The sequence below is a fragment of the Sciurus carolinensis genome, chromosome 15 (assembly GCF_902686445.1).
Source record: "Sciurus carolinensis chromosome 15, mSciCar1.2, whole genome shotgun sequence".
In the NCBI taxonomy this organism is placed as follows: domain Eukaryota; kingdom Metazoa; phylum Chordata; class Mammalia; order Rodentia; family Sciuridae; genus Sciurus; species Sciurus carolinensis.
Window position 1 is genome coordinate 20,857,139 of NC_062227.1, and position 22,919 is coordinate 20,880,057.

Below are 22,919 nucleotides of genomic sequence, written 5' to 3' on the forward strand. Positions count from 1 at the left end.
TATGATTCCACTTATTACACTCTGAACATGGAAATTCTATAGGCATGGAGAGAAGACTCAGGTCTGGAGAGGAGCTGCTCACAGGAGCAAAACACAATGGATATTTGGTTTGTGGTGATGTAACCATTACATACCATGACTTGGTAGTAGATACCAAGGCCCTGTACCTGTACATTAAAGTCCATTGCTGTGCAAAATAAAGTGCACAGTTCATTTATGTTAACTCTTAAGTGATCTGTGTTAATTCTAAATAAAGATCAATGGGATACAGGGATGATCAAAAAAGGCATATAAACAATAAACAAATGAACCTAATTCTATTACTGATGAACCACATAACAACACTGACAGGTGGGGGAGAAAAGGAATTAACCTAAGTCAGTTTTAAAAACAATTTTGACTGGATATTATACGATCAAAGACAAAAAGGAACTGAGAACAAATACTGTACTCCAGTTGGTATATTGGTCACCAAGTTAATTCTGAAATTATGTTATGTTGATATTAAGGGTGGGGAAAAGAGCATACAATATATGTATCACCTAAAAACATGGGTTCTCTAGAGATAATCCACTTTGAGTGATGTCTGTGACCTTTGCCTGAGATAGGAAATCCTGAAGACATTGCTCCAACCCATCTTAGGACAAGGGAGTTGCACAAATAATGCAACTTCCGCCTCCCGCCTCCTCCTCGATGGGTTCCCAGGGCCGTCGGGGGGAGACCCGGAGGCGCAGCCCCACCCAGGCCTGCCCAGCTCGCTCCCACACCCCAGCCACCGCCTACCTGGAGCTGACAGAAGGAGTCAGCGGGTGCGCGGGGCGCCGCAGGGGCTGACATGAACCCAAATCCTCCCGCAGCTCTGGAGTGGCAACAGCTCTGTCTTCGGAAGAGGCCTAAATTCTTTGAGGACATTTTACAACCAGAGACAGAATTTGTCTTCCCTCTGCCCCACCTGCATGTCGAGTCACAAAGACACCCACCCCCCCATAGGTAGTATCTCATCCATGGAAGTGAATGTAGACACACTGGAGCAAGTAGAACTTATGAACCTCGGGGATCAGGATGGAACAGATGTGTTCTTGCCTTGTGAAGACCCTCCACCAACGCCCCAGACTTCTGATGGAGGACTATCTAGAGGAGCTGGGCCTGCCATTGCCCGCTCCAGACAGGACTACATCCCGGACCTCCTCCTTGTCCTCTGATTCTTCCACCAACCTGCATAGTCCAAATGGAAGTGATGGTGGAGCAGATACACCCCTGGCACAGTCTGATGAGGAGGAGTTTGATGTGAGTGATGGAGGACAAGAGCCTGGAACCTGCAGCTAGCAGTGGGCACCTCCTGCAGACTGACCAAGCCGGCTATTCTCCAAGCGGGACCCAAGACCCAGCCGGAGCCCTTGAGGAGGAGATCACTTTGCTTACAGTCAGCACCAAAGAGAGGGGAGGTTGTGGGATAGTGTACCTCTCGAGCATTAACCCTCTTGCTTTTCTGCTAACCTTTTCCGCTGCAACCCTTCCACCAGGTTTTGGCTTACTTCAGAGTTGGACTTGTAAGTGGGGAGTTGGAAGATGAGGTAGAACAAGAGGCCACTGCTTTTCTTAGAATTGCTCCCTCCCTAACCATCCTATAGTTTTCCAGTTGAGCCTCCTAAACTAGCTATATGATATTAGGTATTATGTAGTTCTCTGTATTGTAGCAATAATGCAAGATCAACATAATAAAAATATAAGATATAAAAGCTAAATAAATGTGCATATGTCAGTATGTGTGGACAGTAGTGACAGGATGGAAAAGCAGTGACTGAGATTGGGGGTCTCTGATAACTTCATGGCTGTGGCATGCATGGTGCCTGGGAATGTTCCTGTGTAAGGGTCCATGTCAGCCCCACCGGCGCCCCGCGCACCCGCTGACTCAGTCTGTCAGCTCCAGGTAGGCTGGGGTGTGGGAGCGAGCTGCGCAGGCCTGGGTGCGGCTGCGCCTCCGGGTCTCCCCCGGGACCGACGGCCCTGGGAGCCCATCGAGGAGAAGGCGGGAGGCGGAAGTTGCGGAGCGCACACTCGCCCTGCGCTCGCCCAGGCGGCAGAAGGCAGCCTCTTGGAGCGCTACTAATGGTACTTGCAGGGTCAGCAAAAAGTTACCGGCAGGCATCCATCCTCCCTCCTGTCAGCCTCACTCCTCCGCGCACCAGCTCGCCACCTACGCCGCGCCTTAAATTTAAATTTAACTTACCTAAAACTCAATAAGATAAAAAACAAACAAACAAACACTTCACTGCTTTAGTTAAGTTTTGCCATCCACATTTCAAATGCTCAGTAAGCCACAGGTAACTAGAAGCCACCGTGTTTGGACAACACCAGCACAGGAACTTTGCATGATGGCAGAGTGCATACTGCAATCATTACTGAAGATTATTTTCTAGATTTACCTAATGGTAACTCCACTCCATTTACCCTGAAACCTAGTGAGGGAAATAGAGTATGTGAAATCATAGAGATTATTTTCACTAGGGAGTTAATAGATGATAAAATTATACCATATACCACATCAAATGAAAAGAATATTTTCATGTACATTTTATTCATATAAAAGAGCATATTTATTGCTTATAAGTTACAAATGATTAATGTTTGCATATGAATTCATTTGTTTTGCCTAAGAGTTACATAATGTCTTATAAGGCAGGCATTGACTAATGCTTTAATGTGACCCATGAAGCATAAAAAAGAGGAAACTTTGACTCAAAATGAAGCTACCACCTAATGACCATCTAATGGACTCACTTTTCCACAGACATTTTCTTTCCAAAAGTTTCTTTGTGATATCTTTGACATCTTCAGAGTAAAATGAATCTTTATTTTCATTGTTTTCTTTGGTGACAGATGAAATTGTTCATATTAATAAAAACCAATTAGCTGGGCAAGGTGGTGCATGCCTGTAATCCCAGCAGCTCAGGAGGCCTAGACAAAAGTATGGAAAATTCAAAGCCTGCCTTAGCAAAAGTGAGGCATTAAGCAACTCAGTGAGATCTGTCTCTAAATAAAATACAAAATACGGCTGGGGATGTGGCTCAGTGGTCAAGTTCCCCTGAGTTCAATCCCCAGTACCCTAAATAAATAAATAAATCCAATTAAAAATACCAAGTAATAGTCACATGGAAACACTTCAGAATTCTAAAATCTTTCTGTAAACTTTTCTTCATTTTTGGAGTGTGTGAACTCAGTCAATATCAGCCACAGGCAGGTCAATCCCAGACAGATCTTGGTCCATCAGAGATTTGTGGTCAAGGGACTTCAGGAGCTAAATTTCCTTTCAGTTTTTTCAGTCTTAATTTCCTTGACAAATTCTGGACTGCAGCTATGGTAAGTCATTAGGATTAAGGAATAATGCATTGTATCTGTCAAGTTAGCAAACTGCAATAGCATAATGTGAGTAACTTCACATAATGGCCATTAAGCTGTAACTCACAGCTCTAAACCACATCAACCACTGAGCTTTAGCATTAGACAATTACCAGAAACTTAGAGTTCCCTGAGCACCATGCCCTTGGGGGTTCACTACACTCCTTAATTTTGTACTACTCATGTTCCACAATAATTTGATTACCACATTGCTATGTCTGGTAGAAAGAGCCCACCTTCAAGGCTATTTTATAAAGTTTTGAAACTATTGTTTTTTTGTTTAAGTGAAAGTTACATGAGTTTTCCTAATCCTATTCTTTTATTAACAAAAACAAAATAAAAACAAATATCTTGGTATTTTAATGGGATCCCATTAAATGAAAGATTTAACCTAGAATCGCTGTCTTCATGATGACACGGCTGCCTATCCAAACACCACATTTAAGCACCCTCCTGAATTAAATAAAAGTTTTCTACATGTAAATCTTGACTATTTCTTTCAGAATAAATCAGCTTATGCAACTACATTAAGGGTGATTATTTAGGATGTATTTTTTTCTGGATTCTGTGCACATAGTCAAAAAATACAGAACAATAAGGCTACTGAGACCCTTATATTCATCTCAGTTCACTTTTGGAGAAATTAGTGCTTCTGCATAAAGCAATCCGAGACAATCCTTCAGTGCTGGTGTGCACAGTACAATAATGCTGGTATGTAAATTGTCCCAAAAGACCATCTGATTCCTGCTACACTAACAGTTGTATGTTTCTCTTTAAAGTGTCTTTTACCAGTGGCAGAGCCAAGAGTAAACATTATTAATGGTGTTTAAAAAAGCTCTTTGGAAAATAAAAATAAAGCATTTGAACTCAATTTGGATTTTTCTGAAAGCAGAAATTTGAAAGTGATATTTGCTTGCTTCAAAACTTTGTACTTTGTTCATTTTTCTCAGGTGCTTCTGATTTCCTGATAAATGCAAAAGTTAACCTTGGCCAACAAAACCGACTATTGAGAGGAATCACGTATTGCATAAAAACTTTTCTACTGTAGAAAATAATTGTATGCAATGTAAAAATGTAAAGTATTCTACACGTTTTTCCAGATCTCTTTAAAACTGTGTAAGGCAAACAACTCATATTTCTGTTATTGTCAGGACTTGGTTTCTAAGGAAAACACCAAACCCCACATGCAATTATCAACAGTGGGTTCAGCTGTCAGAAACCATGAGCATCAATCAGCCTGCTATAGTCAGCAACAGCTGACCACAGAATTTTCTAGGGTGGCTCAGGGTATGGAATGAAAAACATTGAATTAAATGAAGCAAATATAAACATAGATCAGCATCCATTATACCTATATTATAGGCCAAATCAGAAACACTGCACAGAGAGTGGTGATTCCTAATTTCTGGTATTCTTATGTCTCCCAACCATGGGTGCTGTGAGTTTGCCCTGGTTCTCAGGTTCAGGTTCTATTGCTCCTCTCACCTGTGAGTAGAAGACACTGTTGGCATGCACCACTTACCTGTGCTAAGGGCTTCTTATTAGGATAAGCCAGGACACTGCCCCAGGCTTTCTTTGGCCAAAGAGCATGTCCAGCCTATACCCAGAGCAGAAGTTCCAAGGGACAAATGCCCCCATGTGTTTCCTCATCCTCCAAACAATGACTGAGCTGGTGGTTATGCACCCCAGCTTTCTTGTGCCTCAGGTAGAACATTAAGGCATGGACTTTTCTTTCAGCAACTCCTGAAAAATAATCCAGTTTCCGACAGCAGCAACCCATAAATTGTGTCTGCTGAGTTGTCTATCTTCCATTCTCAGGCTCCTTTAAAGTTCCTGTTGTGCTCCCTGGGATTGTTGCCAGAATACCCTACTTGTCCTCACATGCTACCTTGGGCTTGCTTGTGAGAACTCTGCCCAGGGACATCCACTTCTTCCCTCATGGGTCTAGCTAATGCACCTGCCCCATGGGTCAGAGCGCCTCATCTCTGTGCATTTCCAGTTGAATCTTCAATGGAGAGAATCCTTGTTTGTTTTGTTGAACTTCTAAGGGAAATGCTTTCATTCAAGAGACTTGGTGTTGCTCTTAGCAGTGGAGGTGCTTCCCTAGGAGCAAAGTTCAGTTCCTCCTCTTGCTCAGCTCCTTTTGGGTGCATATCTCCACAGTGGGAGGGTTTGCTCATTCCCTGACCTTCCAGCAAAATGAGAAACTGGCAGCTTACTCCCATGTGACAGTCCCACCCAGGGCTAAATTAATTGTGTGTTCTGCTGCTTGAAGCATTTCACTATCAGCAGTTTCCCAGTATATGTGGTCCAGGATCTAGAGAGGAGAGTTCAGCTTGACACTGGGACTGCAGATGTCTTGTCTTCAAGTCCCATTCAAAGGGCACAGTTTTGCAAGTCTTTCCTGTGACGATGCTTATGTTCTGACTCAAATATGCTCTACTTATCTATAGGAACAGGTTGAATAAACTATGGCTGGTGATGGACCATCATACATGCATGCATGATGCCCAAGTATGACCAGAGACATTATTGAGTTAGAATAACTGAGAGTCAAGTGATGCTGGGAATGTATGGAAAGGATAGAGGTGTAAGGAAATTATTATTGATTGTAGCTTGGTGAGTCACAACCTGCCTTGCTCCCTCACAACTCATTCTGTTTACTGTCATTAGTGTCCCACTGCTCAGTAGACTTGTCCTAACCAGTGAACTGTTGGGCATCTCAGAGGGTGGACTCCCACCTGCTCCATTTGTAATAATGAACACAACATGGTTTTCTCTTCACATTTATGAAGTTTTGATGGCTTTTCTTAAGTACAAGATACCTAGCTTTTTCACATTTCAGAACATCAAAATGTGTCCCTGCTGAGTAGATGGCAGTAGATCCAGATCTCTGTGATTTAAGCTATCAGCTTTTAACCAAGTAGTAGTTTATTAATTGGCGGTTATGATACACAAAGCAGGTTAATTCTATTTTTTTGTCTGACAGCATGTGTCCTCACACTTTATAGATATAGTTGGACTTGTGAATCTCATATTTTCCTCTTAACATCCTGCTCTCTCCCACTTGGATAAGTAATTCAACATAGAAATAATCAGTGTTCCCAGCACCATTTGTTAAAACACTGTCTTTTCCCCAATGTTTGTTTTGGTGCTTTTGTCAAGGATCACATGACTATCAATGTGTGTTTGTCTCTGCATTTTTAATTCTATTCCATTGGTATTAAAACCAATTAAAACCAATTAAACCAATTAAAAACATAGGTTTGTTTTTATGCCAGTACTATACAGTTTTTGTTAAGATAGCTCTGTAGTATAATTTGAAGTCAGGTATTGGTCCTCCAGGATTGCTTTTCTGGCTTAGAATTGCTTTGGCTATTCTGGGTCTTTTATTCTTCCAAATAAATTTTAGGAATTTTTATTGTTGTTATTTTGGTTCTGTGAAGAATGCCATTGGTCTTTTGATGGAGATTGCATGGAATCTGTATATTGCTTTCAGTAATTTGGCCATTTAATAATATTAATTTTGTGTATCCATGAACATGGAAGATCTTTCCATCTTCTAGAGTCTTTTTCAATTCCTTCAGTACTCAATAATTTTAAATGTTGAGGTCTTTCTCTTCCTTGGTTAGATTTGTTACTAGGCAATTTTTTAGGCTATTATGAATGGAATTCTTTTCCTGACTTCTTTATTAGCAATCATCATTGGTGTATAGGAAGGCTATTGATTTTTTTTTAAAAATTTAGATGTTGATAGACCTTTATTTTATTCTTGTTTATATGTGGTACTGAGAATTGAACCCAGTGCTTTGCACAAGCTAGGCAAGTACTGTACCACTGAACCACAATCCCAGCCCCCAGGAAATCTGTTGATTTTTGTATGTTGATTTGGTATCTTATATAAAGTGATTTCTGATTTATCAAAGATGTATTTGTGATGGGCTGACAGATCTGGTTCCATGAGAATGTTATAGGCCAGACTCTAAGGGAAATGACTAAACAGACTCCATTTTGCTCTGAGACTCCATGTTATGTAGGAAATAAGTTTCTCCCATGGGAACACTCCGTCTCTGTGCCCATCATCAGTCACTTAGCGTGACATGTTTAATAATATACAATGGCAACTCCTATGTAGTAACCAATGTACCATGTAAATGGTAATTGTGTGGATGTTAGCAACCATTCTTTAGTTTATACCTAGGTAAGGGTCAGTTTGACCCACTTCCCCCTCTGTCGATGATCTCATGATGTTAGTTTGTAATCTTAAATCATAGCAACAGACACTTATGATTGATGTGATTTTTGGTATAAAAACCCCTACAACCCTGTGGTCAGGGCTGTTCTCCCAATAGCCATTTTTTGGGGCATTGTGTGAGACAGTCAGCTGGTCAGCTTAATAAAGGCTCTCAAATTTGAACTTCTCAGAGGTGATTGGTCTGTTCTTAAGTTGCGCCCCATAACAGTATTGAATTATTTTCTTTATCCTTCAATGTGTTTATTTCCTGCAGTTTACTGTTCATTTAATGTTTACTTGCTTAAGCTTGTTAATTAAATGTTAAATTTTCAAAGTCATTTTCACCATGCACTGTATTAACAGCAAATTAATAACACAAGCATAACAATTCAGATAAATTCAGGTGTTATTTTTCACATTAGATAATTCCTCTGTCTTGTTAGGCAAAGGAAAGCAATATTGTTTGTTCACACCTCATGAAGAATCTGTAAATAACTTACATATAAATTCAGTAAAATCTCAATCTGAGAATCCATGAAGGGCACAATGTCACAAAGACTTGTAATATGATGTTCCTATGCCTAGGATGGAAATGGAACTAGACAGAAACTACCTCATTTAAAACACAGAGACTCTAGAAAATGGGAAGAAATCTGTGTCTTTTTTTTTTTAAAAAACTAGTAGCTACAGATTATTGGAGAAATAAGGATCACTGCATTTCATGAAAAGAAGACGGGTTCAGTGTTAGGCATTAAAGTTGAAACTTTATTTAAGAATCTGAGAGGACTCTTCGGCCCCTAGTATACATCCCAGCACAGCATTGACATCTTGACAGAAGCTGGAATAAGTATTAGAGGTAGACAATGCAAGGAATGTATTTTTAAATGCATTGGCAAGTTATAGAGGACAGAAATCAGGAGAAGCACAATTTTCAACAAGGGACAGCCATTCTGGGGTGAGCAGAGGGTCAGTTCTTCTTCTTCCCATGAGTGTTTTAGAGTTCTGGGTACTGACTGAGGAGAATGTCATGGTCAAGCCAAGGACCACTGGTAGGGAACAGAAAACTGACAAAGCTCTCAGTATGGGGCTAAAGTAAGATGATTGGCATCTTCAGGGCCTTAAACACACAGCTGATGACTGTCAAAGACTTCCTCTTTGACCAGACTTCAATCAGGCTTCTATGAGCCCTCCTCTGGACTAGGCCTTGATCTTGGCTCCAATCTGCCTTCAATCCACCTAACCCAATTTTACCAAGAATCCTGCAGGTCAGTTTACCAAGAATCCCCCACCTTCCTGCTCAGTACTGATCACCCTGGTCTGCCTTCAGCAAAAAAAATCTAACAACTAAGATTAGCAAGAACTTGACTGTCCTGGCATCTACTTATGGCAATTTCTCACCCATGGGCTCCCTTACTCTGCTTGTTGTCTCTACATTCCCACTGTCTTTCCTGTACTTGGAGTCGAGCTCCAGCTCTCTCCCCTGTTGTAATAATCTTGACACCTATCACAATGGTCCTAAATAAAGTCATCTTTAGCATTTCAACAGTTGTCATGAATACATTTTTCTTTAATACTGGTTTTCCTCAGAAGAATTTGGCAAATTCTGAACAGAAAGTAAACTATCTGTGGAAAAACTTCTCAAAGGCAGAGTAAGACCTCAGGAGTCTTGGAGTTTTTAGAAAGTGATGACCTGCAGTGACATGTGCCTGAGATGAGAGCCCTGAAAGGAAGGTATGATATGACACTAACAATCTGTCCTTTCTTTGGGCCTGAGGGTACCTGCTGCATATGGCAGAAGGTCCACAGGTAAGGAGGTGTTGGGGGATAATCTGCCTGGGAGTGAAATAAGAATAGTGAACTCGAAAGTCTTGAAACACACAATTGGCCCCTATGGAGGTATTGGTGGGGTAGTTGTAGCATTTTGAGGCTGTTGGCTGATTATATCAAGAGTGGATTGAAAAAAAAAAAAAAAAAAGTGGGTTTTCCATCACCATTTTAGGAAGATTCTCCAGATGGATCTGAACCTCAGGAGCAGAGATGAACCAGAGAATAGAACCTCTGTAAAACCTGCTAAAACTGCAAACCAAACCTGACTAAATGCAATTTTTCTGAAAGTAACTAAATATCTATCAAAAAAACCCACAAAAACTAAATTTAAATATGTTCCTGGTGCCGTAAGGGAAAGAACTAGGTGTAGCAGATATCTTTTTAGAAAACTTACATTATACGTGCTTTTTCTGCCTCTGTGACAATTATGTAAATGTTGTTGAAATGTTGTTGAAAGTTAAATGTGACTCTTGCCAGTTTTTCAAAATGCAAACATGTAAAGAGGAAATATAACATAATTGATAAAGAAGATCCATGAGAAACAGTCACAGGGTGGCCCAGCTATGGACTGTGGAGACAAGAACTTTAACACAACTGATCAATGTGGTCAAGAAATAGAAAAAAAAAGATGAATTTTGTAAGATAACTGAAATTTATAAAAATCAAGTAGCTTTTTTTGTACTGAAAAGTCATCTGAAATGATAATAGATGAATTTAAAAGGAGATGTTTATCAGATTATTGAAAAACAAGGCAGATTAGTGGAAAATATCTAAAAAGAATCATAAAGACAAAATAAGCATGGAGGAAAATAAAATCATAAGAGACATGCAGGAAATGCTCAAAATTTATTTTTTCTGGGAAAGTAGAAAGAATAAAGAAGAAGCTATATTCAAAGAATTGAAATGATATTGGAGAAATATTTCTTGCAATTCTCATTGCTTGATCAGGTCATTTAAAATATAATGACAAATGGAATTGCCACATTAAAAATTCTCAATATTCTGTTAGAAAGTTAGAGGCATATACTTTTAAAAGACATTCTCCTAATGAGTAAGATATTTATTACATTTGTGAGCTTGTTTTACTCTCACGAATATAGACTTAAAGGCAGAATCTATGGCACAAAAGTGATTTCTTAGAAAGGGAAAGTAAAAGTTTAAAGCAAAGATGCGGCCAGATGGAAAAATAATAAATATGAACTTTCAAAGGAAATTGTTTAGCAGAGAAAGAAATGTGATGCAGTCAGAGGTGGAGGCAGAGGAATTAGAGAACTGGAACTGTATTGTATTTCTTTGATTTATTGTGCCTTGTGCCACTATAATTTAAATATTTTAAATTTTCACTGGAAAAAACACATCTTTGTAAATTGAGCTATTTATAGAAATGTATGCACCTTCAAGGAAAAGAGTTCTATGTGGCAAGAAAGAATGTGACATGCTAGCTTTAAATTTGGAATTATGAAAATATAATTCCTTCGAAAATCATCGACTTTTCTCCTATACACATTACCTAGCTTCAGTAGCACTGAGATGCCTCATTATCTTTGACTTCTTAAAATTTGGCATCCACATTTTAAAAACTCAGCTACATTAAAAATATTTCAGAAAAAAAGCTTTGCTAAAAGTAAACTACCATCGCTGTTATGAGTCATGGTATCCTCACCATAATATCCTAAGTGTATAGTTGGCAAGTTCAAACATGAATTGGTTGAAAGTGGCAGGAATAAAACATGGATCAAGATTCCATGGACATCAATCTTTCTAAAAAATTGTAGAACACTAAATACAATGGTATTCTGGATTAGATCATGATACTGAAAAAAAATTAGAAAACTAGTAAACTTGAAATCCAAATAAAGTCTGCAGTTAAGTTAATGGTAATATACTAAGTTTGCTTTCTTAATTTTGACAAAGGCACCCTGGGAGAGATAGCATAAGAAGAAACTGAGGTAAGAAATATATGTGAAGTTGATTTTTGTTATTTTTTTTGTAAGTCTAAAATTTTCCCCAAAAGTGTATTTTTAAAAATCAAAATAATTTGTGTCCTTAAAGCATCCAACAGAATAGAGTAGGCTGATAAAATTCTCATGCTGTGATGTGCCTTTTGTGCATAAATGTACAGGTGATGTGTGTGTGTGTCAGATGGTTAAGTGTGGATATATAAGAACAGCTAACATATTTAAATCTTTTCCTCAGTTGATAAACCTGATGCTTAAAACTTTTTCCCATATTTTTATTGGTGCATTATAGTTGTACATAAAGGTAGGATTTGTTGTTACATATTCATACAATATAAGATAATTTGACCCAATCACTCCCCAACCCTTGCCCACTCCCTCCCTTCCTCCCATCTGCTAGTCCCTTTCCTTTACTGATCCCCCTTTAATTTTCATGAGCTCCCCATCCCCACCTTTCTTCTCCTTTTTTCTCTCTAGCTTCCATATATGAGAGAAAACCCATGATCCTTGACCATCTGAGTTTGGTTTATTTTGTTTAACAAAAAGTTCTCTAGTTCCATCCATTTTCCTGCAAATGACATAATTCCATTTTTCTCTGTGGCAGAATAAAAGCCCATTGTGAATATATACCACATTTTCTTGATTCATTCATCCATTGCTCTGTAAAGTTCCACATTTCTTAATTCACCTTTCTGTTTTTCATGTATGGAAGTATTTAATACAAGTGTTCATTTGAGAATTGCTTTGAGTACCAAAGTGCCATGTTTTTCACACTCCAAACTCCTAAGCAGCTTTGTAAAGACAACTTGTTCCTTATTTATGACACTACATATTAGAGTCACTGAAAATGTTCAAAATAATGCTTACTTTGGGCAGCATCCATGAACTCCAACCAGAACACATGAATGTCCAATTCAAACAATGAATTTTGATTGATTTTGAAATTTGACTTAAGGCACCCCTGAATAGATGCACATGGAAAATATTTTAAAGTGCTGTTTTATTTAAAACTGTTTACTATGGGATCTGAAAGTTCTTTAGGGAGATTTTTAGTAAACTAAGCATTTAAATACTTTTTCAGTTTGTCAGAATGATGAATATTTTAAAATTATTTTATTACAGTGATTTATCACTCAATATTATAGTACTAAATATTTTTCACACTTCAATAACCTGACATTTTCAAAAAAATGTTTCCATGGAGATAGTAGGTTTCCTACCGTCCTCTGGTACTTGAGAGCCTTCATCTTTCTCTGTTAAAATCAGTGAAATTCTTAGGTTTTACACACACACAAGACATGAACTTTTAACCCTTTTACATGTCTTTGAAGATATGTAGATTTTTTACTTCTACGTATGAACAACTAGTTTTCCCAGCACCATTTGTTAAAAAGGTTGTCTTTGTTCTAACATGTATTTTTGGTGCCTTTGTAAAGGATCAGATGATTTTATCCGTGTAAAATCCAGCACACTTTGCAATTTCTTCTCTCTAGCCAACTTCAATTTTTGAATCATTTTTAGGATTCTTTTCATATCCAAATAGTTACTGTGAAATGCTCTCAATTGAGAAACTCAGATATTTTTCAAAAGTATTTGCAGAAGTCTAGAAGAATTAGTTCTCATCATAAAAATGGCAAGGATCAGGTAGTCTTCAACTGAAAATTTGACTAGTATTAAGACTTATTGGAGTTTAGGCAATTACTTAAATCTCTTAAGCTTCAATTTCAAATTCTATACTAAGGATAAAATACCTCTAACCTGTGTACCTCTGCTGAGGATTAAATAAACAGTACTTACAAAGCTTTTCCTATATAATTAATATGCAATAAGTGAGCATTTGTATTTCCATAAGACAGACTAGGAACCAGGTCTCATTCATTAATTCTTTCTATAAATATATCTTCTTTTGTGCTTGCATTCCAAATAACTCACTTTTCATATGCTGGTTTCTATATCACTCACCAATCACATTGCTGTATTCCTGGGCTCTCATAGGCTTAAATTGGGTCCAGTGGTCTCTTTGGACTGTTCAGTTGTATCAGTGCCAGGTTTCAGTGGGTCTCATTTGCAAAGATGTGTCTGTGTTTTAACGGGTCTTATGACTGCTGAGGTGTTGGAGGGTCAATGGTTCAGGAGAAGACTGCCATTGAGGGATATTTATTTTACTCACAGATTCATAAGGGAAGGGGCACGCCTCACGATGGAACACTCAGGAGTCCCCTAGGGTGAGGTGTCCATGCAGAAGAGAGGGAAACTATGACCAAGATCCTTTATGTGGCTTCCATGGGAAGGAACAGATGAAGTGGAGGAAGATGATTTAGGGCAAGTTCTAATGGAGTTTAGGCAATTAATGCCAGCAGGCTCTGGGGTACAAGGGCTGTCCCTTGTTGTCTGGTACCTAGCCCTGGGATGATGAAGGAAATAGTAGCCCAGAGTTTGAGAGCACACAAAGGGAGGAGGTGGGTTATGGACTATATTGTGTGCTCAGGAAGGGGAATGAACCAGCCTCTGGCTTTATTTTTATTCAAAAATAAAATGTCAAGACAGCATTTTTAAAAAACTACTATTATGTGTGCTGGGCTTGGTGGCACCTATAATCCCAGCAACTCAGGAGGCTGATGCAGGAGGATGGCAAGTTCAGAGCCATTCTCAGCAACTTAGTGAGGCCCTAAGTAGCTTAGCGAGACCCTGCCTCAAAATATAAAATGAAAGGGCTGGGAATGTGACTCAGTGGTTAAGCACCCTTGGGTTAAGCACCTTCAATTCATAAGATATCCCAATCTCATTTTTTTTATCATATCTGTAATTCAAGGCTTTTACAAGCCTAATTATTCTAAGAAGAATTTTTATGGAGAAAGGAAAGGGTTTTAGTTTGCTTGTTTGTTTTGTTTTGTTTTCCTACTTTCTGCTTCTTCAGTCATCATAGCCTTCCTGTGATTGAATGCAGAAAGTATAAGACAAAAAAGTATTCACATCTACATCTGGGAAGCTTTGCTTTAAAAATACTATTTAGGTACATTTTTCATATCAAAGTCAGGGGCAATAGAAAGAAATGTGTGATATTCCTGTGTGAAGTTGAACAGGATGACTGACCAAGCCAGGGACACTCTGCTTGTGTGCACTCTGAGACCATCGAGGGACACTGTCTGGCAGGCCTTCTGGGGCAAGTACTAGATCTTTTGAGCAAAAGGTTAGATCTTTTGACTGCTGAGCATCATTGCTGTCAGTCATTCCAGAGTGTTTCCAGGGCTCCAAAGCTCATATTCTATACTTCTATCCCAGGTATATTTAGTCAAAAAAGAAAATGAGACTTATAAAGTAACTTATAAGGAAAAAAGGAAGTTGTGTGAGTGTGCCTGCCATTGGCTATTAGAGTGCTTTCCTGAGCTGTGTCTCTAACCTGCTGACATGAGCTGTATCCATATGCTTTTTGTCCAAAGAGTTCTATGCAAAAAGAGAAAGAAAAGGAAAAGCCTGGAACTCTTCTGCTTTTGCAACATGATCTAAATCTCCAGAATATTTATTATTCAGATGTTCTCTCAGATAATCTTTTAACTAGCATGAAATGAAGATAGGGAATGGAAGTTTAAAATTCAGTCCCTGCCTGTAATATGCTCATTGTTGAAAGGAGGCTAAATATATTGAGAAGTATATGGACTTTTCAGTAAATCAAAAATATCTGTAGATTTCCTACATGCCAGACACTGTATGACATGTATGTCGTGGTTGCAAGTCGCAGTTTACGTTCCTGGGAAGCTCAGTATTTAATGTGGTATCCTAATTCCAGCTTTGCAGTTGAGTCTGCGGGTTTCAGACATTGGAGATGTGCCCATGATCAACTCAGAGAACTGGACAAAACCAAGTAATCCTAGGATTGGGGCTGATGGCAGGTAATTCAGGTTTCTGGCTTTGGTCAACAGAGGATACATGTTTTTATTGTTCAAAAATATTGTATTGAGTTAATGATTTCTGGGTCTCTAGGTTTGTACAAGAGTGTGTGTAAATTCTGTAAGCCATGATAGCAATGCTTTGACTGAAACTGGCATATGATTTGAGCCTTCTTGTGCCACTATGGAGGAAGTCATGTTGTGTGCCCTTAAAATTTTCATATTTAGCTCTCTGCAGTGATGCACAGCTATAATTCCAGAGACTTGGGAGGGGGACTGAGGCAGAAGGATCACAATTTGGAGGTCACATCTGGCAATTTAGCAAAACTCTATCTCAAAAAAAAAAAAAAAAACAACAACTGGGAATGTAACTCAGTGGTAGAGCATCTCTGTGTTCAATTCCCAGTACTGCCTCTGTCAAAATAAAAAATAAAAAATAAATTTAAAAAAAGAAACAAAGAAATTGAAACCTAGAGTAGGAGTTGAGTCAGACAATGATGTGCAACAAAGAAGAGTTTTGCTCTTGTGGAATTTGATACATGCCTTAAGAAACTTAAGGACATCAGAGAGATTTTAAAAATTTAAATACTGCCCCAACAACTTTTTCACACATTCTAAATTGAAATGTTGGCAAAACAGTCATACGATTCTTTTGTATCCATATTAGTAATACATAGTGGCCTTCCTGAAGTTTCTGACACTGAAATTCCATCCTCAGGGATATGGCTTTTTCATGAACCCAAAAAACTTTCCAAGAGAGCTTTGTGGGGCTCCTGGGATCCAACTGGTGCCATATTTGATATCTTGTCTTTTCACCACTTTAGTTGCTGCAATACAAACCTTCAAACATTGCTTATAATACTGGAACTACAATTAATTGAATTTGGAAAATATCTGGGGTATTTTGTTTTGCTTTGTTTTGTGCTGGGGATTAACCCAATCCCCAGGGCCCCACACATACTAAACACCTGCTCTAACATTATGCTGCCTCCTTACCTCATATTTTTATAAACTTTAGGAAAACATAAGGAGGAATGAGAAAACTGAAATGATAGTTTGCCTCTCTACAATTGCTTTTGAAAGACAGATACATATATAAATCCAATTGTTCATCCAGGCTCCTATTTCTTTGACCTTGAAAGTTTTGTGATTATTTCCAATCAATTCCTTCAGAAAATAATCCCAGGTTTTCTTTAGAAGGATTAAAAGTAAAATAATGTAGATGCTTCAAAGTTTTAAAATTTTAACTTCACTAAATATGAGTGTGTAAAACAGATCATATTTCGGAGTGGAAACAGAAAGTCTGATTCAGAAAAGAGAGGGGTATTTAGAGGAATTCCGCCCTCCTGAGGTTGGAATACTAAAGTAATGGTTAAATATACATGGTGCCATCTATGACACTCATGGTGCCAGGATTCTCATGCACTCATTTAATCCTCACAGATACTGTGTGAGTTGCATGTATTTTGTTATCATTTTACAGATGGGGAAACTGAAGCACATTGAGGTTAAATGACTTGTCCAGGTCACGAAGTTGCTATGGAAGACTGATTGTCCAGGAAAACCTTTTAGCGCTATTTGACTTTTGACACTATGTGCCTGTATTATTTTCATGATCAGACTTTAAAGATTTCAATAGTACAGATATATTTTCTTTTATTATATTTTTCTGTAAAAAATTACTATTAATACTGTTCCCAAATATCACTAAATCATTAAGTTGCAATATCATGCTTCCAAAACTTAATGCAGAATTTAGCTCTAAAATATGCAATATTTAAAATTAGTTATTGTGATATTAGGTACAAACTTTTAGAGTGACCCTTTTGCTATCAAGCCCTCTTTAAACAAACTAAAGTTTATTCTGAAATCTCAGTCTGTTAATTTAATACATATTTAAATGGAATCACCAGGGAGCATAGGCATGACTCTAAACACTACTTGTCTTATTTCTTCTATTTTATTAAACACTACATATGGCAACAGATTTCATATTGACTTCAAGTAAAATTTATTAATATAAGGACAAATATAAAGCAGATTATCTTAACCTCCCTATTCTTTTCTTTCATCCTTCAAGAAGTTTCTGATCAAAACACAGGTCCAACACTCCATCATAAAGAGTGTGAAAGCAGTGAGAAGATCACCATATTATCCCACTCCTCAATATTTATGCCAAAGAACTAAAATCAATATACTATAGTGATACAGCCACTTCAATATTTATAGTAGCTCAGTTCACAATAACTAAGTTATGGAATCAACCCAGATTCCCATCAGCAGATGAGTCAAGAAAATGTGATATATATATATATATATATATAAACAATGGATTTTACTCAGTCATAAAGAATGAAATAATGGCATTTGCCAGTAAGTGGGTGGAAATGGAGGAAATCATGCTTAGTAAAGTAGCCAAACTCAGAAAATTAAGAGCCAAATGTTTTCTCTCATATGTGGAAGCTGCAGCAAAATAAGGGAAAGTGGTGGAAGGGATCAGATACCATTTTGAGATTTATAAATTTTAAGAAAAAAGTACATAAAGATATAGGGTAGATCAGTGAAGTAGGAGAAGAACCAGTGGAGGGATAAAAGAAGGAAAAAGGGAAGAAATATAGAATGAATTTAACAATAGCATGTTATATACATATATAAATGTACTGAAAAGAATTTCACTTGTATGTATATTTAGAAAATACCAATCAAAAATAGAGGACAGAAGGAATTCCTTCCATGTATTTTGTCAAATAAAGCCAAATACTATGTATAATTATAATTCTCTAAAAAAAAAAAGTTTCTTATCTGCTTATTCAAAAGCCTAGAAATAAATATATTTGTACATATATATGTACTTACATGTATACATATATACATATATATATGTACTTACATATATACATATATATATACTTTCTGTAAATTTTTTTCTGTGAAAAATATTGAAAAAGATATATATAATATTATATGTGTATATCATATATATATATATATATATATATTAGATAGAGTTCTGTTTAAATCACCAAACTCTGGATTACAATTCAGAAAAATGATTCATGGAGAATCCTCTTCTTGAAATGTTAGTAATAATTCAAAGTATTCTTTCTGACCAACATTATCTCATAGATCAATGTTTTCTATTTATGTCACTTAAATATATAATATACATGGGGCATTACATGACTTAATGTGGTCCAATGTATATGATAAAATACACATTTAAATAATTAAATGTTCTTTATAATGCATCTTTATTTTTTAAATAGTATGTACACAATTTTAAGAAGAGCTGAGTTTTATTGCCTTTACATGAACATATTTTCGGGGGAAGGTAAGCATTGGGTCTGATGAGAAGGAAAACAGTTTACAAATGGACATGAGAGTCCAGTCAAGTACAGGGGCCAATGCCTATAATCCCAGTGACTCCAATGCTGAGGAGGGAGGATTGCAAGTTTGAGGGCAACCTCAGAAATTTAGCAAGAATCTCAGAAATTAAATGTCTCAAAATAAAAAAATAAAAAGGACTGGGAATGTGTCTCAGTAATAAAGTGCCCCTGGGTTCAAAATCCTACTACCAAAAAAAAAAAAAAAAAAGAAAGACAAAACAAAAGGACCTTGCCTACTCTACACCTATACATATACACGTTAAGAAATTAATATTTTTGTTCTATTATCTCAAATGTTCTGTACATGTTTTAACCCTAGAAATAATTCCTATTATGTGTCAATTTTTAGAATTTATGCTAATAAGTAATAGTGGATGTGTTAGGAAAGTAACTTAACGTTTTATTTTATTTCTAATCACCTCATTTTGAGATTTATAATTTTAAGTACATGAAACTCTGTATTTTGCTTTGTGTGAACATTCTGTACATGAATGCCATCAATTTTAGCCTGCAGTGACTAGTCAAACTCATCCAAGAAAAGCAAAAGTATGTACTTATATGGCAGAAATTCATTGGTTAACTATAGAATGTAAAGAATTGGTCTTTATGCAACTAAAATAAGAATACCTTTCAAATTGGACCTTTGGAATTTGATTACTTATACAAGTATTTGAAGACAATAAGATTTTAAAATCTGACCATAATGTAGAATACTGCTGTGGTGTGGGTAAGTTCCTCAAAAGGTCCATGTGTTAAAAACTTGGTCCCAGGATGGTGCTATTGAGAAGCACCATGGACCTTCATGAGGAGAGACATTTTGAGAATTCCTTAGGACATGCTCTTGCAGGGGTTGGTAGAATTCCAGGTCCTTCATCTTCACCTCCTTTTGTTTCCTGGCCCTGAGGTGAGCAGCTTTGCTCCACCATGAGCTCCCATGATTGCCACTGAGCAACCCTGCCAGAAGCCAAAAAGCAATGAATACACCTAATCATGTACTGGAACTTCCAAAATTGTTAGTCAAAATAATGCTTTTTTTTTTTTTTTTTTGTAAGTCAATTACCTCTGGCATTTTGTTAATCTTATTAGAAACCAACAAATGCCATAATTTGTTTCCTTTATTGTTGGGTGGTTAAACATCTTTGGCATAAAATATACTAAAGGCATAGATGTATAAAGTGTCCTTTGAGATAATGACATTACTGCCAAAGTCCATTTCGGTCTGAGTCCAGGCAAACGTTTGGTCCTCCAAACTCAAGAGTCTAAAATCATTTCCATGTGATGCTTCAAGTTTAGGTCAAGTCTCTCAAGATCTTAATTTAGTATTAATTGTGGAGTGGGATGATGCCATATGGAGCTGAAGTGTACAATGAAATGTGACTTTTTATGAAATGAAATGGAGGTAGGCTATAAATTATAAAATAAACTATTTTTTATCATCAAAAAATACCAGCTACTACATGTTCTTATTAAAAGTTATGTTACCACATGATATTGTAAGACTCAATGAATGATCATGTTATCAGTTTTAGTTCTTGCATTATGTTACAAGAGAGCTCAATTTAAAATAACCACACTCATACATTTTTACCCATGTAAGAGAAGGGCAATTCTATGCAAAGTAAGTATCAGGCACATATCACAAATAACACAAAGAAATAAACTAACTAGGGGAATTCATTATCCAAAACTTCTTCCTCACTGTTCTCTCTAACACTTGGTTTCTCTTTTTATCTGAGTCCTCTACAGAGGACAAGTCTTATTTTGTGGTTCCCCACAACCTAGACATTTATAATCTATAATCTAGACATGCTATTGGCCAAACTACCAATTCAAATGTTTTCAGTGAAGGCAATACAGAAAGCTGGAGTGAATTACAAATAGGTTTACAAGTGTAAAACAATGTAAAAAAACAAAACAAAACAAACAAACAAACAAAAAAAACAAGCTTTAAACTTTTGAAACAAAGCTCTTGTATTCATGCTCTACAACTGTGTTGGAAGGATGCACTGAGCCAGGGCCAAGCTGAGTTGTCCCTCAAGTGTTGAAGTGAAAGCAGCACAGTATTTGTGAGTGAGTTGTCTCAGGTTCATCTGGCTTGTCTGGAAGAATACAAAGCACATTACTCAGCTAGAATTATGGGGTGTGAGGTCCACAGATAAATGGGCACACATATTTTGCTATTTTATCCTTGTTCTCTAAACAAATACAGTCATTCATCAGTATCCTCAAGGGATTGGTTTCAGGACCTCCCTCCCCTTCAAATACCAGAATCCATTCATGCTCAAGTCTGTTATGTAAAATGGTGCAGCACTTGCATATAAGCTATGCACATCTTCCTGTGTACCTTAAACAATCATCTCTAGATTACTTTGTTTACAATGTAATGTTACATTACACTGTTTACAATGTCTTGAGTATTATAAGCTCTACTTCAATCCCCAGTACCCTATACCCTTTCCTCTCCCTTTCTTCCCCTCCCCCTTTCCTCCACTCTGTTGGTCTTTCTATATGAATATGTGTTATGCTGTATTGTTCAGGGAATAAAGACAAAATAAATCTGCAAGTGTTCAGTGCACATGCTGGTTTTAAAAATATTTCCTGTGGGGTTTATCTTATTCTAATTAGGACCCCATTCTTGTGGTTAGCCTAACAATGATGACCACTTAGGTATTTTCATATATTTAAATAGAAAAATTATGTTAGAATTATTCTACTGTCTTTCCTATTCCCATCACCCATCCTTTCCTTTCATTCCCCTTTGTCTAACCTGATGAACTTCTCTTTCCCCTCCCCCTTTATTGGGTTTACCTTCCACATATCAGCAATATATTCCATGCTTATATAAATTTATCAAAACGTATTCTACTGTTATGTATAACTAAAAAGAAACACTAAAATAAAATTTAAAACACTATGACTACTTGAGGAGCTTGCTAAGGACAAAGGACAGAAGAAGATAGTTATAAATATCAATTATAACCATGTAATTAATACAGAAATGGGAACTGTAATTGTCTTGAATATTTCTTTACTTTGTTATGATATGTTTGAGTGTGTACATGTGTGTGTATCTTGAATATCTTTGTTTTATCTCCTATCCTATCCCTTCCTCATGTAACATAAGCTGATGTGCTAACTTTATGTAATAGTATAAATACTGTTAGCTTTACATCATTATATTGAAATTAGAGGATGTCAAGGAGAAGAGTGAACATCACAAAGATTTTCAAGGACTATACATCTTTGAGGCTAAGTTAGTGCATTTTTGGTTATGTACAGCAGAGTCACATCTGGTTAGGCAGAAGGATGACTTTATTATTATCTGTATTTGTAGACAAAGCAAAGTTTAAGGATACATCTTAGGCAACTTTGTTATTGTAATGAATAAATGAGATAACCAACTTAAAAAAAAAAAAACAGAGTAAGTTATAGACAAGATGCTCCTTTGTCCCTAAATATCTTAAAAAAAAATATATATATATATATATATATATATATATATATATATTTAGTTGTTGTGGACCTTTATTTTATCATTTATTTAGATGTGGTGCTGAAAATCAAATCCAGTGACTCACACATGCTAGGCAAGTTCTCCATCACTGAGCTACAATCCCAGCCCCCTAAATAGCTTAATGTATATTTTCTATCAATAAGAACTTTCTTGTATTTCCATTAAACAATTACCCAAATCAGAAAATTTTTTATAAATTCTTATGTACTGTAGGTGGAATACAGAACACAAACCTGCTGATACAGAGAGCATCTGGTCTTAACTGAGAGTACTTCCAGAGTCCTACATTACTAAACTCACTTTACACTGACCAAGGTGAAGATTTTTGAGCTAAGGAAAGGCAACACCAACTGAGAGATAATAAAGCACACCTATAAAGTTAGCTTTTTTTTTTTTCTTTGTGGTGTTGGGGATTGAACCTAGGGCCTTGGGCATGTAAGGCACATACTCTACCAACTGAGCTATATCCCCCACTTTAAAGTTAGCTATTTTATGTAGTTTCCTTCACCTTAACCTGTAGCAATCAAGTGAAATTGGTGTTTTACAGTCAAAAATACTAAGAATCAAAAAACAGACCATTAAAATGACAGATAAGTGATTAACATACAAATGTCAATAGCATTCTTATACAGCAGCAACAGTGAGAATGCTTCATTTTAAATTACATGTCATTTATAACTAAAACTAGAAATATCATGCCATCCTCAAATGTGT

General features: G+C 36.9%; 1 pseudogene; it reads left to right on the plus strand.

Annotated features, from left to right (window-relative positions):
• The first annotated feature begins 829 nt into the window (after window positions 1-829).
• LOC124965849 (dysbindin domain-containing protein 2-like) lies at window positions 830-1,326 on the plus strand (annotated as a pseudogene).
• The last annotated feature ends 21,593 nt before the right edge of the window (window positions 1,327-22,919 follow it).